This window comes from Miniopterus natalensis, chromosome 9, assembly GCF_054644295.1.
Source record: "Miniopterus natalensis isolate mMinNat1 chromosome 9, mMinNat1.hap1, whole genome shotgun sequence".
Taxonomy (NCBI): Eukaryota; Metazoa; Chordata; class Mammalia; order Chiroptera; family Miniopteridae; genus Miniopterus; species Miniopterus natalensis.
Genome location: NC_142089.1, coordinates 1076482 through 1088489, shown reverse-complemented (window position 1 = coordinate 1088489; position 12008 = coordinate 1076482).

Sequence of the window (12008 nt, the reverse complement as noted above, 5' to 3'; positions counted from 1 at the left end):
GGGGTCCCGAGGGTGAGCCGGGCCTGGCGCGGCCTCCCCATCGCAGCCTCCTCCACGCACTCAGCCGCCTTCTGCCCGCTGCAAAGCCTGCCCTCGCCTGGTGCCCTCGCCAGGTGCCCTCGCCAGGTGCCCTCGCCGGGTGTCCTCGCCGGGTGTCCGCGAGCTTCAGACCTGAGCTAAGTAAATGCTTCAAAGAAGTCGGCTCCCTTGTCTTTCTGGGCCCGGTGGGTGTGCGGGAGGGGCAGTGCCAGGAGGGTAAGCGCCGGCTCTGTCCACCCACTGCATCGGCTTCTGCCGCTCATGCTGACCACTGCTGGCCTTGGGCAACACCACAGCCAAGTGAGGAAACAGCAGGGCACCCTGGGGAGGGAGCGGTGTCCCCGATAAGCCGCCCTGGGCAGTGATCAGGATCCCCCCCCCGAAATGATGGCTCCTGGCCCTCCGGGACCACCCATCCAGGTGGAGAGCTACTAACAGGAAGGAGCCGAGGTCAGAGGTGGCTCGTGGGGACCCCGGGGCCACAGGCCAGAAGCTGGACCTGGAAGCCACCGGAGACGTACCCCGGGAGGACGCCTTCCCCTGATGCCCACTGAGGGAGACGGGGACTGGATCCAGCAGGGGATGTGGGGGTCAGCAGCACGGCCAGCTAGGAGGCCGCTGTGGTCATCAAGGCCCAGACCAGGGGGGTACAGGGAGCTACCGAGAAGGTCGTCTGAACCCGAACCCACTCAGTCCAGAGAGCACCCCAGGAGGTGGGGGTGGGAGCTGGGCTCTGGGCCTGTGAGGTTGGAAGAGCTGCTGCACCCCTTAGAAAAGGTGTTGGGGTAGCTGGAAGGGCCTGATGGGCCAAGACAACCCCCACCCCCAGCAAGGGCGAGGGACTAATTCTCACATCAGTGAAGGTGCTCTGGGCAGACTAACCCTCTCTCCCAAAGTCTCTGACCGTCCTCCCAACTCCCGTGGTGGCACGGAGACCATCTCCTCCCAGGACACCCATTTAGCTCCCACCCCACGGGAGCCCTCATCCCACCTCCTGCTCCCTCCTGATCCCGTGGAGCCCAGCCCCACCCTCGTCACCCACACCCTGGACCCGTCTTCAGACCCTCGGCACTCATGTGCCAAAGCCCTGAGCTCTCCAGGGAGGCTGCAGGGACCCATGACTGCCCCGTTGGCCCTGAGGACACAGGCTCTGAGTGGGTGAAGAAACGCTGCCCCGAAGCAAAAACGGCACCTTAATGCTCGGTGCGGCCGGCCCACCAGGCAGGGTTCAGCACCCCAGCCCAGAGATGCCAGAACAACTCTTCACGTCCATCCTTCAGCGTGCCGGGGGCAGCAGACGCCTCCCAGGGCCTCAGAAGCCCGGCACCCTCACCTCGAGCACACCTCCTTGTCACACTGTGGAGGCCGGCCACACACCCCGATGTCAAGAGCCCTGGGCCCACCCGCTAGCAGTCAGTGACCCAAGTAGAGGAGGGGAAAAAATGGACCCTCCCCTCCGTTCAGGCCACAGGTCAGCCACCAGGACCACCCTACAGTCACCTGGGACAAACCTCGCCCTCCAGAGACTGCGGGGATGGGTAGCTGCCCCGCCTGCAGCCCCTGGGGAGGGCCCTGCTGTGCCTGCCCAGCCAGCCCCTCTGAATCTGGCCCTCACTGGTCTCAGCCTGCTTCCCCTCTGCAAAGTGGGGTGACACTGACATCCTAGGGTGACCTGAAGGTGAAGGTCCAGCTCAGCCCCTGACCATGGCAAGCGCTTCACCCAGGGGAGTCGGGTGGGGGAGAAGGGGGTGGCTCTTGGCAGGCAGTGCCTGCCCCAGCCGGAGCTCCCCCGGGGCCGCTTACTGGGAAAGACCTCCGCAGAGAGGTCCAGGGCCTGCAGGATGCGCTTCCGGGGGATATAGCCTCCTGGGGACACCTGGACAAAGTGTAGGAGCACTGTCACCACCGGCAGCCACGGGGGCTGGTCAGGGTGCCGGTGTGCGAGGAAGATGGAGGCAGCCTGGTCGGCCACAACCCCACCTGCTTACCGAGATGAGGGTGGTTCTGCTACACCCCCACCCACGGCAGCAAGGCCTTCCCACCTGAGGATGCGGCCCTGGCACCCCGTGTGACCTGGCATTGGCCCCTGACATCCCTCAGGCCCCAGCCAGCTTTTTTCTTTTTTTTCCTTTAACAATGATTTTTTTTTTTTTTTTTTTTTAATATATCTTTATTGACTTCAGGGAGAGGAAAGGAGAGAGAGAGAGAGACAGAAACATCAATGGTGAGAGAGTCATTGATCGGCTGCAGCCCGCAACCCGGGCATGTGCCCTGACTGGGAATCGAACCCTGATCGCCTGGATCCTAGGTCGACGCTCAACCGCTGAGCCACGCCCGGCCGGGCTACTTTTTTCTTAAAGCAACAAGCTTCCAGACCTCTGACTATAGCAGTATTACTGGCAGGAAGCATAGCTTTTTTTTTTTCTTCCCACTTGATTTCAGAGAGAAGAAGGGAGAGGAAGAGATAGAAACATTAATGATGAGAGTCATTGATCGGCTGCCTCCTGCACGCCTCCCACTGGGGATCGAGCCTGAAACCCAGGCATGTGCCCTGACCGGGAATTGAACTGTGGCCTCCTGGTTCATAGGGGGACACTCAAGGACGCTCAGCCACTGAGCCACGCCGGCCCAGCAGCCCACTTTCTTGACCACTAGCAGCCCTCTTTTCGGCGGCAGGCCCTCGGACAGGTTCCCCTGGATGACAGCCTGGCCTGGAGGGAGGAAAACAGCCCCAGAGGGAAGTCCCTGGGAGCTTCCAGCCACCCCAAGTCCCACAGAACGTTGGCCGTCACAAACCCTGGCAACCACCTCAGGCACAGGCTTCCCAGGGCAGCCGGCAGGTGGCTCCACTGTAGTACCTGCAAAGACACAGCTGGCCTGTCCCTGCTCCAACGGTCGGTGCAGACTCAGTCCCATGGCCTGCCCCCAATCTCCACTGGATGCACAGACTAGTCTCCGCAGCAGGCCACAAGCCATCTGAGAGGTTCAGGGGGCACAGGGCAGCCAGGCCAGCAACCAGCCAGGCCCACAGGAGCACCTGCTCAGCCAGGAGCAGTGGCCGGAGCCCTGGGGCACCCAGCCAGGAGATGGCAAGCTTAGGGTCCCACAAAGGGTGCGGGAGCATGGACAGGGCCCCCAGGCTGGGTAAGCCCAGGGATCTGCCTCAGCTGGCGCCACCAATCAGGAGGGGCAGCCAGCCTGTGGCACAGGCACCCTACGGGGCTAGGATGGCCCCTGACCGAGGCTCTAGGGTCCAAGACCCCTCTGCAACCCATTGGGGATAGGTCCTGGGTGAGAAACCTGACCCACAGCCCACAACAGACAGCACCCAAGAGAGAGCTGGGTAGAAGGCCTGGCCAGGGTGGTGGGTGCCTCCAAAGCCTGCTTGCTCAGGGAGAGGACAGCAAGGAACCAGCAGTGGGCCCCATGCCCCCCTCCCTCACCGCTGGAAGCTCAGCACCTTGTAGTACCCCTTGCTCTCATTCAGGTAGAGCTCCGGAAAGCAGAGGTCGCAGGTGCATGCCCCAGGCTGGCCCAGCACCCTGGCTCACCCTCCTGCACCCAGCCTACTGTCCACCCTAGGTGTCCAGCTCGCCCACCAAGGGCAGGGAGGTGCAGAGCAGGGCTGAGCGTCCCCACTGTTAGAGGGATGGGCTGAGGCCCAGTGGTGACAGGTGACTCGGCCACTGAGTTCTGTGAGGGTGCCCAGGGTGCGGTCCTGGGGGTGGAGGTGGGGGCAGCTCGCCTGGGCTCTTGTCCCAGCGACTCCTGCTGAAGGCGCATCTGGGAAGTTCAGAGTCTCCTCTACAGTGACCAAAGCTGGGACTCGGGGGGAGGGAGGGGTACCGCTGACCCAGTAAACACTTTTGGTTCTGATTCCAGGCCAGAGTCACCACTGGCACCACCCTGTCGGTCCACAGTGGGAGGCCCATCAGGACAGGGGGATGCCGATTGGGGCCACAGCTGAGGGGGCAGGAGAGATAGGGGAGCAGACAGGAGCAAGTCAAAAAGATTAGGTTTTAGTTCTGAGCACAGTTTGTACCTGGGGGACCCTGGGCAAGGCCATGTCTCTTTCTGAGTCCCCATTGCCGCATCTGTGAAATGGGGGCAAGAATTCCCCAGCCCCTCCCCCACCAGGGACAGTGAGACTGTGAATGAGCATGGTGGGGGGCTCTTTCGGGTCCAATGACAGAGTGTCTGGTGACCTTCAGATCCATGGGGACCCAGCTTGTTGGAAAACGCTCAGCCCCCCAGGTAGAGGCGGACACAGGTAACCAGAAGCTGAGAGGGCCCCGCATGTGCAGAAGGTGAAGGTCAGCTCTCTGGGGTGCAGGGGGACAGGGGAGGTGCAGATGTGGGGCCAGGAGAACTGCTCAGCCAGACTCTGGACTCACGCACCTGGCAGGAGCTTGTGCTGGGGCCACTGTGCCAGGTCCCTCCGGCCACTGCCGGCTCCACGTCCCCCAGGGTGGGGGAGCAGGCACTGAGCCCAGAAAGGCACAGGGAGAGGGGGGCAGGCTCTAGGGCTGCTGGGGGAAGTCAGTCCTGTGTCCTCTCCCCATGAGATGCCAGGGCCTCCGACTCTGAGCAGCCCCAGATCCTGGGGCAGCTGCTCCCCTGGGAGGTGCTCACCCCTCTCCCTGGTCCAGGGTCAAACTGGGCTGAGTGGGGACAGGGTTTGGCAGCTGGCGAGGTGGCGGGGGTGCCCCATGTCTTTTCCCCTCTCCTGGCCCCCGGGACAGGCCTGGCAAGGAGCCCCATCCGCATGGGTCGTGTGCCTCTGAGAGGGTCAGTCCCTCTGGGAAGGTGCAGGGTGAGACGCAGGCCGCATGGGGCCCCCCAGCTGTGGGGCTGCTCCCTGACACGCGTGTCTCTGTTTTGCAGAATTTCCGGAAAGGAGATTATGTTTTGAGGTATTGTTGCCTTTCCCCACCCTGGTGGTGATGCTGCTGGGCAGGGTGGGGGGCCCCAGTTCCCTGTGGGTGCTGAGTCCCGTGTGTACAGGGTGCTAGCTTGGGAAGGGAGGCCACAGCTCCTGCCCTTGGGGGCCAGGCTGACCCTGAGCGTCTTAGGCCCGGGGGGAGCTGGGCACAGGGTCTTCATGCTGGGTCTCCCCCCCTGCAGTTCCCAAAACAGCAGGCAGAAAGGGCCCCTGAAGCCGTCCAGGCCCTGCAGGTCTCTCGGGATCCGCCACTCGTCACCGCGAGGGCCGTGGAGGAGACAGCATCTCTGTTCCCTGAGAGGGACCCTCCAGCTGATCAAAGGCTTCAGGGTGCCCGCATCTGAGCCATGTCTGCTGTCCCTGCTGAAAGCTGCCAGGCCCCCGAGGACCGAATGTGGGGTCAGGGAAGCTGCTGGGACCCATGCTGGACGGCTGAGCCTGCACCAGGCAGAGGAAGAGACCAGCTGCTGCTCGGGGGGCTTTGGGGACCACACACGCCTCCCATCAAGCTCCTGAGGTGCCCTGAGCCCTCCCCTCAGCCCTTGCTGACCCAGCACCATGAGTTCCCACCCACAGGACACCCTTGGCTCCCCACCCTCAGCCGCTCAGCTGCACGGTGGGCCCACAGGCCCTGCCTGGGGCTGGGGCCGGCCCCGAGGCTGAGAATGGGACAGCGTGTGAACATCCCTCTTGGAAGGGATTTACAAATTGGAGTTGTGTTCTGTTTCACTTTTCCAGTTTTCATTAAAAGCTGTTTTTCCCATGTGCTTTGTGGGTATGTCGGCCTCCAGTTCCTCCCGAGGAGTCCAGAGCAGTGGCCGGCCGGGTGTGGTGAGCGCTTGGGGAGACTCTGAGCCGGCGAACAGGTTCCAGTTCTCATCTGCGCTTATCCACCGAGCTTCCTCTTGGGCAAGGGCATTGCATGGGAAGGAAGCACCGTCCCCATCACTCGCTCGCTCCTTCATCCAGCCCTTCATCATCCCTGCGCCGCCGATATCGCCATGGCCTCGTGGTTTCCTCCTCTACTCCCCTGGATCTCGCCCACTAATCTTTATTCTGCTGCTGAAACTGCCCCAGGTTTTTGCAGCGGGAGTCGCCGCGGGCTGGCTCCTGGGTTCTCCGGCCGCATCCCTCGGGGGCCCGGGGCCCGGCGCGGACGGCGCGTTGCGGTTACAGCCGGCGGGCGGGAGTCGCGGCCACGCCGCACCCGCGGGCATGTTCCGGCTGAAACGAGCCCACGGGGACGCTAAGTCCTGGGTGGGGCTCGTGCCGGTGCAGGGCGGCGCGCCCGCCCTGGAGCCACGTCGGCCGCGCACGTGGCGCTCCCCGTTCCCCGCCCCCCGCTGCTCCCCGTTTCCCCGCCCCTCCCCGTCACCCCGCCCCCCGCCGCCCGAAGCCCCGCCCCCCCGGCCGTCCAGTCTCCCCCGCCTTTGGGTTCGGAGTCGCTCAGGAGCTCTGCCCTCCCCTGCGGCGCCCCGGCTCAAGGTGGGGCGCGCATGCAAACAGGTGTCAGAGTCTGGGAGCCGGTTTCTGGAGGCGGGAGCAGGCCTGGGCGGGTCCGAGCCTGCCGGCTGCGGGGTCGCCGGCGCTCCGTCCCCTCCCCCACCCCTGAGCTGCGGGGTCGCCGGCGCTCCGTCCCCTCCCCCACCCCTGCTGCGGGGCGGCACCCGGCCGCTGGCCCTCCCGCCGAGCTCTGGCTGCGGGGCGGGTGGCGGGGCCGCGCGGGACCTCAGCATCCGCAGGGGTCCGGGGCCAGCCTGGCGGCGCCCGGTGGGCGTGCGGGCCGAGGCCCCGCGGGCAGCAGGTTCTGGACCTTGGGGGCTTCGTGCCCCCTGGAGCCGGCTTTGCGGCGGGGCTGGGGCGCGGGGCGCTGGGAAGGGCGGGGTCAGCCGGGCGAGGGGCCCAGGGAAAGGACGTCTGCGTGACTCCCTCTAACAAAAATAAGCTCCAGGCCGATGGTAGACCCAACCCCTTCCCAGAACAGAGGTTTCTCACGCAGAACGGAATGCGCGAGGAAAGGTGGGTCGTGGTGGACACGCCGATCCGCTGCACCAAGTTAAACTGGTTTAACTCGTTCTGTGCCCGTCTGCGCCCTCCACCCTCCGCCAGGGCAGCAGCTGGCAGGGCTAGACGCCCCTCCTAAGGCCTGGCCAGTGCTGAGGGTGGGGCTGGAGGCTCTGGCATGGGGGCAACTCCCAGGCAGGGGCAGGCAGGACTGTGGGGAGTTGTGTTGGGGGTCAGAGCAGGACGGGGTGGGGGTCCCCCCAACTCAGCAACCCCTCCCAGCCTGTTTCCTGCTCAGGAAACTGGGGCTATCACAGCAGCCAGCTGGTGGGTACAGTGGCCCCCCTGTTCCCAAACAGCCCAGTGGACACCGGTTGTCCCAGTGGGAAAATGTCCCTGTTTTGGTGACCAGTTCCTGGGCCCCCTGCTCAGGGTTGGGAGGAGTTCTGAGGCTTCAATGAGAGAGGCAGGAAACAGGGAGGGCTGGGGTCAGGGTCTGTCCCCTGGGCAGTCTCCTCCCACCCAGGCCGGCACCACATGGTCCCCCAACCTCCAGCCTGGCTTTGCCTTCAGACTGAGCTTGTCCTGGAGCTCCTGCAGGTCCATCCTGTGGTCCAGGGCAGGGACATTGTGCCTCTCTTGATGGGGGGGCTGAGGCTGGCATCAGGGTGGGGGTGGGCTGCTCAGTGATCATGGCCAGGGCCCAGGTGTGCCCTCCCTCATCTTCCACCTATAGGCCTGACACCTCAGCACCTGCACCATGTCCTCCTGCACCAGGTGGCTGTTCCTGGGGAGGTTCATGTCCCCCCGCAGCATCGTGGCCACCGACACCATGAACTGCAGGTAGGCATCACGCACCTGGGCCAAAGGATGCAGGGTGGGGTCGGGCCACCTGGCCACCTTGGCCCCCATGGAGCTCTCTGTGGGGTGGGGGTGGGTGTATGACACGGAGCAGGTCCCCAGGGTGCTTGTCTGCCCTCCTGGGCCAGCAGGTTACAGCAGGTCCCAAGGAGCATCACAGACGGTCAGGCCCTCAGCTGTAGCTCACACTCCACAATATGCCTGCCCAGGGGTGGACATGCCTGCTTCCCAGACCTGATCCTGGGCCACAGGACCTGGCCAGGCCCAGACAGCTCAGGGCTGGGAGCCCCATCTTGCCCCTTTCAGCTTGTGACACCATGTTCCTGAGCTTCCACGGGACACAGAAGGGGCTCCAGACTCACCCAGTCATTCCCCATCTGGGGCACCAGGGGTGGTGGGTGGGCTGTCTCTCTGGAGCCCCCGAGCCTGCCTTGTAGGTATAAGGGTGGTCTCCCACCCCAGGCCTGCCCACATGTGCCCCAGGTCTGGGAGCAGCATGGTGCTGGGAAAGCCTCTTTCCTGATGAAAAAAGATTAGGTTTTAGTTCTGAGCACAGTTTGTACCTGGGAGACCCTAGGCAAGGCCATGTCTCTTTCTGAGTCCCCATTTCCCCATCTGTGAAATGGGGGCATGAATTCCCCAGCCCCTCCCCCTCCAGGGACAGTGAGAGTGTGAATGAGCATGGTGGGGGGCTCCTTTGGGTCCAGGGACAGAGTGTCCGGGGTCCCTCAGATCCGTGGGGACCCACCTTGCTGGAGCTGAGCTCTGGAACCTGGGGGTGGAAAGCGCTCAGCGCCCCAGGTAGAGGTGGACACAGGTAACCAGAAGCTGAGAGGGCGCCAATGTGCAGAAGCTGCAGGTCAGCTCTCTGGGGTGCAGAGGGACAGGGGAGGTGCAGACACGCTTGAGGGGTGCACACTTCTACTGGAAACTCAGGGGGGCTGCTAAGGGACAGGAGAGGGGCCCAGAGAACTGCTGGGCCAGACTCTGGGCTCACTTACTGGGTAGGAGGAGCTTGTGCCTGGTCCCGCTGCCTACCCCCCCCCCCCACATCCGGGCTCTGAGAGCCACACCCGCCCCATCCCCCATCCCTCCCTCCCTCCCTCCTCCCTACTCACCCCTCTCTGCTTCCCTCCTCCCTATCTCCCCCTCCCTCCCTCCTCCCTATCCCCCCATTCCCCCCCTGCGACTGCAGGCATTTGCCCCGACAAGCATAGCCCCACCTTCTGTCCCAGCCGAGCTCTGCAGCCAGCCCCTCCCACCCGGCAGGCATCCGCCCCCTCCCTGTTGTGCAAACCCTGTGGGTTGAACAGTGAACAACCGTCTGAGATGGATTTCCTTTCTCTTCCTTTCTCTTCCTTTTTCTTCCTTTCTCCTTCCGGAACAGCAGCCGAAACCGGGTCCTGGGTCCTGCCGGGAGGGGTCCCGAGACAGCAGCTGGGTAATGAGGGGTCCCGAGGAGGGACCTGGAGCCTCTGCCAGGTGGGGAAGCAGCACCCTGGAGCTTGGCACCCAAGGCTGATGTCACGGGTCTGGTGAGTCACCCGCATTCCCCTCCTCTGTGCCTGCCCTGTCCCTGTCCCTGTCCCCTCTCCCAGGGAACCTTGTTCCCCAGGGGTCCCGCTCTCTTGCACTGTCCCAGCCCCTGACTCTCAGTTCCCTGAGCACTGGGATTGGGGGCGCCAGCCCCTGACACTCAGTTCCCTGAGCACTGGGATTGGAGGTGCACAGGAAGGAAAGCCGTGCCTCCCACCACCGGACTGTCCTCTGTGGACGGCCCTCCTCCCGCCCATTCAGGGGTGAAAGGTGGGCCCCTGTCTTGAGGTGAGAGCGCTGGGATTGGTGTCTGGGCGGCAGCCCTGCCTGGGGTGATCTGCACCCACAGCCCACAGCCCCCCCCCACCCCCCCGTGGGGAACTGCAGCGTTTGTGCACTGGGATGGCTGGGGAGTGAGGGGAAGGAAGGAGGTTCTGCTGTCTCCCCGCTTTGGAGTCTGGGTACCTGGGGCCAAGGTGGGCGGGCGAGAGCACAGAAGGCCAGGAAGGCCGGGCGAGACCTGCTGCTGTGCGCAGATCACCAGATGCAAAGACGTCAGGCTGGAGTCAGTAACCTGCACTTAACAACCTTTAAAAAGAAAAAGGCCCCCGTGCATCGTGCGGTTTTCCTATCACCCCACGCGTTTAGGTCTCTGGCTGAGCTCCGAATACCAGGCTCCGGATCCCCCCAAAATAGCCTAGGTCCCCTCCCAGGCCAGAAGGCCCCTGAAAGCTGTCCGTGCCCTGACCCCGTGGCTCCCAGGGCTCAGCGGGTCCAGCACAGGGGAGCAGCAAGGCCAAGTGTGTTCAGGCCAGAGCAGCTCTGGCCGTCCCAGAGGTGGGGCCCCCACTTTGGAGAGCAGAGGGGCAGAGGCTGGAGACCAGACAGTTCCCTCCCCCCACGCTCTTAGGTGGTCAGTGCACACTCCTGTCCTGGGGCCCACCTGTACCCTCCCTGCAGGGCTCTGTCCCTACACGGGCTGCTGGTGCCCATTTCACAGAAGCTGAGACTGAATCCCAGGCAGCCCTTCCCCCCAATGCCCATTCCATCTCCCTTAGGCCCTGTTCTTTCTCCTTCTGCCCCCTCCCACCCTTGCGCCCTGGCCATGCTCTCGTGCAAAGAGGAGGAGTACCCGGTGGATGCCAAGCCACAGGTCAGCTCTCTGGGGTGCAGAGGGAGAGGGAAAGTGCGGATACGCTTTGCGGGGTGCACACTCCTACTGGAAACTCAGCGGGGCTGCTAATGGACAGGAGAGGGGCCGAGAGAACTGCTCAGCGAGACTCTGGGCTCACTTACTGGGTCGGAGGAGACTGTGCCTGGTCTGGCTGCCTCTCCCCTCTCCCTGTTGGGGCTCTGAGAGCCCCCCTCCCCCCTCCTCCCCCTACCCCCTCCTCCCTCGCCCCAAGGCAGTCTGAAGCTAGGCAGCCCATCCCACTCCATTCCATCAATGGTATCCTGCCCAACCCTTGAGTTCCCCCCCCCATACAATGTTATTCAAACCCTGGAGGTTTAAGAGGGAATAAGAGGTTGAGCCAGACTTCTTTTCTCTTCCTTTCTCCTTCAGGAGCAGCAGCCGCAGCAGCAGAGACGGAATCCTGGGCCCTGCCGGTAGGGGTCCCAAGACAGCAGTTAGGGAATGACCGGTCCCAGGAGGGACATGGAGCCTCTACAAGGCGGGGAAGCAGCACTCTGGAGCCTGGCACCCAAGGCTGCTGTCCTCAGTCTGGTGAGTCACCTGCAATCCTCTCCTCAGTGCCTGCCCTGTCCCTGTCCCTGTCCCTGTCCCCTCTCCCAGGGGTCCTTGTTCCCCAGGGGTCCAGCTCTCTTGGACTGTCCCAGCCCCTGACAATCAGTTCCCTGAGCACTGGGATTGGGGGGCACAGGAAGGAAAGCCGTGCCTCCCACCGCCGGACTGTCCTCTGTGGACGGCCCTTCCCCCGCCCATTCAGGGGTGAAAGGTGGGCCCCTGTCTTGAGGTGAGAGCGCTGGGACTGGTGTCTGGGCGGCAGCCCTGCCTGGGGTGATCTGCACCCACAGCCCCCCCCCCACCCCCGTGGGGAACTGCAGCGTTTGTGCACTGGGATGGCTGGGGAGTGAGGGGAAGGAAGGAGGTTGTGCTGTCTCCCCGCTTTGGAGTCTGGGTACCTGGGGTCAAGGTGGGCGGGCGAGAGCACAGAAGGCCAGGAAGGCCGGGCGAGACCTGCTGCTGTGCGCAGATCACCAGATGCAAAGACGTCAGGCTGGAGTCAGTAACCTGCACTTAACAACCTTTAAAAAGAAAAAGGCCCCCGTGCATCGTGCGGTTTTCCTGTCAGCTCACGTGTTTACGTCTCAGGCTGAGCTCTGAATACCAGGCTCCCCGGTTCCCCCCAGGAGAGCCTAGGTCCCCTCCCAGGCCAGAAGGCTCCTGAAAGCTGTGGCTCCCAGGGCTCGGCGAGTCCAGCACAGGGAAGCAGCAAGGCCAAGTGTGTTCAGGCCAGAGCAGCTCTGGCCTTCCTGGGGGTGGGGCCCCCACTTTGGAGAGCAGAGGGGCAGAGGCTGGAGACCAGACAGTTCCCTCCCGCCAGGCTCTTAGGTGGTCAGTGGACAGTCCTGTCCTGGGGCGCACCTGTGTCCTCCCTGCAGG